The sequence below is a fragment of the Silene latifolia genome, chromosome Y (assembly GCF_048544455.1).
Source record: "Silene latifolia isolate original U9 population chromosome Y, ASM4854445v1, whole genome shotgun sequence".
Lineage (NCBI taxonomy): Eukaryota > Viridiplantae > Streptophyta > Magnoliopsida > Caryophyllales > Caryophyllaceae > Silene > Silene latifolia.
Genome location: NC_133538.1, coordinates 183,201,216 through 183,207,947, shown reverse-complemented (window position 1 = coordinate 183,207,947; position 6,732 = coordinate 183,201,216).

Below are 6,732 nucleotides of genomic sequence, written 5' to 3'. Positions count from 1 at the left end.
GTTAGGGTAAGATCCTCATTCATGAGGCGCATAGAAAAGGTTTTCCCCTTTACATCATATATAAAGGAGATCAAAAACTCCATGGTAAGATACGGGTAGGACTTCTTGCGTAGGTGGTAAAGTCCCTCCATCCCCAAAATCTCAAAGATGTGTTTGATATCCCCTTTAACCCCCAAGGTCTCCAATATGTCCGGGTCTACACAGCGAGTCAACCTCATGGGTCGACCCATCAAGGCAACAAAAGCAGCCCGCTGATCAAAGTCAGAGAAAATTATTGATGGATAGTCCTCCCCCGGAGGAACAACAGCTCCTTGGCTAGATTGAACACTTTCTAGGTGAACATTGGCCCGAGTCTGCTTCTTATTTGGGGCTTTTGCTTTCGGCATGCTGCAAAAAGATGAAATCAACAAGGATTTTTCCAAAAATTTTGCCATAGCAAGGAATGTTTTTCGAATTATGCACTTTTAAGACGGATTTTTCTCTCAAAATACTGTAGATACCCAGTATCTGCTGAGACTCCAACAAACACCCGATGATTATCGGACTACAACATGTTTTGGAATCGCGGCGTTTGATCGACATCTTGTGTACAAATTTACGTCGGAAAACTTAAAACGATTTCGAAAATAAAATATCTCAAAACATTTCAAAAATACCTGGAGTGTTGAATGCACGACGACGGGGTCGCAATGACACTAACTAGAGTCAAAACGGACACCGGACCAAAAACCGACTCAAAAATTCAAATCTCGACTCCAACAACGAGTCAAACCGAGTCAACCACCAAAAACAAAACATTTCAAACCTTCTACCTTAAGTTTTCCCGGATTCATGTTGGTCAAGTACCAAACATGTGACTACAAAACCTAGGATAGAACAAATCATGATTACGTTTGTTGTGAAAGTGACAACACAACTCGAAGAACCGCGACGTGGCTCGCGCGTCTTTGAGCAGCCCAAGTGGCCACGTCGCTCAAAACTCACACAACCACTCATTCTCCTATAAATACCCCTCAAATGCCCCCCCCCCCATTTGAGACTTACGCGAGTGTCCGCCCCCTCTTTTCTCCCTTAAAATTCTCGACTCGACTTCTTAAATCACAACCCGACGTGTATTTACGACCTACCGTTCATAAACACGAGCCTTACACATTGTTTGGTACCGTCATCGTGCATTAAATCATTTGACCGACCACTTCGACCACTACACCATCACTAACATCAAAACACTCTTTTTACTTACCAAAACGGTTTTAAGCCGAGTTTTTTTTCCGATCAAACGAGTTGTTACACTTACGTCGGTCACTCGCCATAACCAAACATGTAAGTATGAGGGTGTAAAAATCCTCTTTTATTATGTTTTCATTTGTTTCATGACTATAACATGCTAAAATGTGCATAACATGAGCCAAAAGATGGAATAAACGAGCCAAAACTGATTTTTGGTCTGAGGCAGAAGCCCCTTAGGTCGCCAACTTGCCCGCGCCTAAATTGGGTGTTCAGAGCAGAGATCAACCGTGTTTGTTCTCGTCATTTCCCTTAAATTCATTTTCATATTTGTAATCGGTTTTTATCATTCCAAATATTTTCGAACCCTTTTTCATTTTATGTCATTTGTTTTAACCATAAAACATTTTTCACCCTTGGTTCCTCATACCATGACGGTTAAATTCGTGTTTCGGTGATAATATTTGGTTAATGACACTTAAAAGGTATTTTAAAACCTTATATTTCATTTCTTTACATTTTCAAACAAGCATATTAGTCCCCAACACAAAGTCATCCTTGGTTTTACATACCATGCCAGATTTTATCCCGGGTACGATGATGAGTATCGACTAATAACATTCAAATGGACTTAAAACAATTAGTCCATAATTACTTTCAAAACTATTCATGTCAAGTTTTTCAAATCGAACCCGACAGCGAATATTATCCAAATAATGATGATTATTCGAGTCTAGTTCTTCAAATCAACAAATGCGGTGTAAACGAACCCTTCAAATAAAACCGAGTTCAATTGCCCATTTCTAAACACGTTTTATAACGTTTTCTAAAAGGTTAGAACACGGCACATAAACCGTGGACTAACCCGCGCCTAAACAGGCCCTCCATTTCTCATTTTCAAAACTAGAGGGAGGCCCCTTACACCGCTGGCTGGCTCGCGCCTCATATAGCCATCTGGTACAGGGCATGTTTCCTTCCAGCATTAGTCTAGGACGATCCCGACTCCGGTTAGCCTGGATATAGGACGGACTAGATGACTATCAAAATTCATATTTGTAAAATGCCTTACTAAGACAAATGTATCATGTTATACACCCTAAACCTAATAGGGTAAATGGATGTTTAATTTCCGTCTTGCATGCAAATCAATCACTAATCCAACTTGACATCTTATACTTGATACTTGGATTAAATCAAGTGACTTAGAAAGCTCTCACATGTTAGGTTTAAATCATTGGATGCGCATTCATGCATTTAAACCGTTTTATCAACTTTTGCATTCAACCAACCAAGATCGATCAGTAGAGGCCGCTAATGCGGGCGGGATTGGGTGTCTGATTAAAGGGCTTCCCAATACGTACCTTCACCTCTTACTCAGAAACTTTGGATAGTGGACGACCTTATCCAGGGCGTACGAGAGTCATTCTAGAGATAGGATGCTAAAGAGGGACGATTTCCTTATCTTTAGTACCTATGTCAAACGCTGCTTCGTGCTTCGATTTGACCGAGGTATAAAGTGGATTTCGAACGGGTTCCAGGCATCCCACAAATGCTTGGTGGCGACTCCGAACATCTCTAATCGTTTTGAGACCCTTACCGAGATGAAACCGACCGATATAAAAACGATCCGGTCGAAAGCATTTTTACGCCGCCGAGCGTGGCTTTCAAAAGACAGTTGCCATTGTCCACAGATCGGCTGGGTATACGTAGGTGGGCCATGTACACAGATTGGCGACTCCGCTGGGGATAACTAGGACACTTACGACTTTGTGATCCCTATATGGTGAGACTCGAACGAGGTCTTGGCTGGAATGCATTAATTGATATTACGGTCACGGTCGGGTTCCTTGTCCGGGCCCACAACCTAACCCTTTTCGACCAATTGGCTCGTCTCGTCGGCGTGAGTTTTTCTCATCCCCGCGTTTTGAATCCCGATTGAGTCAAGCATACCATTGACGTTACACATTTCTATTTCGTCAAAGAGCTTTCATCACTTTCGAGCACGTGGCTAGGGCACCCTCCTTACACATTTTGTTTGGATTGGTATCCCTCTCGCAAATCGGGGTTTGATTACTTGGTGTGTAACCCACCCTCTTAAGCCAAAACTCGTGTCTGCATTATGCATAATATAATGAACTGCGAATGCTTATGTGCTACTTGATCATAAGTGCTTCCGTGTCATTTTCAAACTTCCAAAATTGCCCTTTTTGCGCCGTTATAATGGCCATTTCAAACCTCGGTCATTCGCCAACCGTTGCGCGCCTTTCTAGGCCGTCGTAATGACGATTTTCACTCTCGGTTTTTTATAACCATTTCAACACGCCTTTATAGGCCGTCATAATGACTATTTTCAAACCCGGTTTTTTATAACCATTTCAACACGCCTTTCTAGACCGTCATAATGACGATCTTCAAACCCGGTTTTTTACAACCATTTCAAATCACCTTTTTGCGCCGTTATAATCGCCGCGTCTAGACACGGATTTTAACCCATTTTGCGCCGAAAATGGCTCTTTCAAAACCCGAGAAAAGCACACACCCTTTTTCTCGAGACACTTTCGAGATCCCGAGGACCATGCAACATCCCCGAGACCTCTTGAAACATTTCAAACTCGATTTTCAAAACATACAATTTTGAATTTCAAAAACCGTCTTGGGAAACAATGCACTATTTTCCGAGCCGACTCAAACTCAAACCGTCTTTTGAAAATAAACTTAAGACGACAACTTTCAACTGATCGACTTGCGGAGATTTCTATCTTCGGAAGACATCCATTAAAGCGACGAATGAATCTTTTTGAAAATTTCTATTTTCGAAAACTTCAGTCCACCATTCAAATTCCGCCTCGGGTCTATCGAGTCAAATCAAACGTACTTATGGGTCTTTACTTATGAGTCGTCTCACCACGAGACCCGTCCAATGGCGTCGCGCCGTTACGTTGGACTCGTGTCAAAGGTTCGGTCAAACACCGTCACGTCATAAATAGAGTCAGCACCGAGGAGCCACACACGGTCACCCTCGTCTTGTTGAGTATGATCTTTGTCTCGTCCTTTGTGTTTTCTGCGTTCAGTCTTGGAACCGTGTCGGATTGAGTTGTAATGTGAGCCGCTTTTCTGCCTCAGAGCCATGGCCCCGTCTTTAGCTTCGTCCAACAACAATGATAACAACATAGATGTCACGATTGATCAACTAGCCAGCCTGCTTACCTCTCTTAACGTCACCCTGGATCGTGTCGAGACCCGTATCGATGCCCTGGAGAACAAGGAAACTGGGGAAGATAATGCCCCACCTCTGACTGAAACTGAGAAGATGCTAAAGCTCTTGGAACAACAGCTCCTAGCCCGGGGCAACAATATCCATCTTGAGAACAACCGAAGGTTCGAACCTGTTGGGGATCAACTACCTGACAACTTCACCCTAACTGATGTGCCTAAGTTCAAAGGAGTGGAGGACCCACTCAACCATATCCGTGCTTTCAAGGACTACATGGCCATTAAAGGGGTCAAACAGGAACTTTTTACCCGGATCTTCCCGTCCTCCTTGGAACCGATCCCTCGCCAATGGTACTACTCCCTTGATCCCAAAAACCATACTACTTGGGATGAGGTCGCAGTTGAGTTTGCCAAACAGTATGCCGGCAATGTCGAGATCCAGGCTAATACCCGTACTCTCGAAGTGCTAACCCAGAACAACAAGGAGGGGTTCACTGAGTTCTTAACCCGTTGGAGGAGGGTGAGTACTTAACTGGTCAGTAAGCCGAGTGAGTCGACTTTAGTGGAAAAGTTTGTCAACAACCTCCACCCAGTTTATGCCAACCTACTGAGGTATCAGAATATCAAGACCTTCCAAGATCTGTAGATTCTGGGGACACGTATTGAAGACGACCTCCGAAAGGGTGTCTTGGCCAAAACCACTGGCAGAGGCTACCAAGGATCCACCTCAACCGGATCTCGCCCTTACGGCCAGACAAACAAGATTGATGAGGTTAACCTCATCGAACCATCTGCTAAGAGAACTGAGCGCCCCCAGAGAGTGTTCACCAACATAGGGTCAACTTATGCGAGTGCCCTGAAAAGGCTTATGGACCAGGGGAAGTTACAACCGATCGGACCCACCCCGGATCCGACTGATGCCAAGAAATCCCGGTTCTGGAACCCCAACGCCTACTGTCAGTACCACCAGGGAAAAGGGCATGATACCGAAACTTGCTTCAAACTCAAGCACCTCATTCAAGACATGATTGAGAAGGGAGATTTGCCTTTACCCCCACCAACTAAGCCGAACAACAAAACGAATCCTCTGGGAACCCACGCCATCTCTGACGATGAGCCGACCCTAGACTCCTCTCACCTCATCCTGCCAATTGACGACGAGGTGAATACTTTGGAAAAAGATCCTTCAGACGGAGTGTTTGTGTTTAGTGCTGCCACTATGCTCACTATGTTTCAACAAGTTGAGGAGGCCATAGCCAACCTCTCCGAGAGAATCACCCGACTCGACGACGCCTACCGTCGACTCATTTTAAATCCACCGCCACCGCGCCCGAGGGTGAATTCCCCAAGCATTCAAAACTACCCACCCAAGGATGGATTGCTCCCACAACCATTCTGGCATATACCTCACGAAAATCACCCTCGAAATAACTATCCTCAAAATAACTACCCTCAAAATAACTACCCTCACAAAAACCACCCCCACAAAAATGTCCCTCACAAGAACTGCCCACCGAGGAATACCCCTCCAACGTACCCTCGAGACTCTGAAATTAATGGCATATGGAGAGATGATGTTGAGGATGTCTATATCATCCCTGGGAAAGAGAAACGGGCGAAAGAATTCGGACATCTCACCCGGTCCGGACGTCCCTATCAGAGCCCGAGCAATCCAACGATCGTTTCAACAACGAATGGCCAAGCCGTCCCGGAAGTGGACGCTCAACCAAGGGCTCCTAAAAATTGAATCCTGAAACAACTTCAGAAAGCAAAAGCAGAAATCTCAATTTGGCAACTGATCGCAACGTCTTTTGAGCATCGACAGGCCCTGCTGCAGGCCTTGGGAAAATTAACCGTGCCCACCACATCCTCCCCAGAAGAAATAGTGGCGCACATGACAAGGGACGCCCCTGATCTAAACAACCCAGTCGTCTTCTCTGATGAGGATATCCCTCCGTCCGGAGCCAATCGCAACCTGGCCCTGTATATCACCGTACAATGCCTCCAGAAAAATGTACCCATGGTCCTCGTGGATGACGGTTCCGCGGTGAATGTCATTCCTCTCAAGACTGCCCACAGGCTGGGTATCAAGGAAACGAATTTGGTCCCTACGAATCAAGGAGTACGCGCCTACGATGGCACTCGTCGCAAGGTCGCTGGGCTTGTTACTTTGACCGTCGGAACCGGACCACTGGAAAGACAAACCAGTTTTCAAGTGGTCGACATCGACGCTTCTTTCAATATGCTCCTGGGACGTCCCTGGATCCACGCCGTCAAAGCGGTTACTTCGAC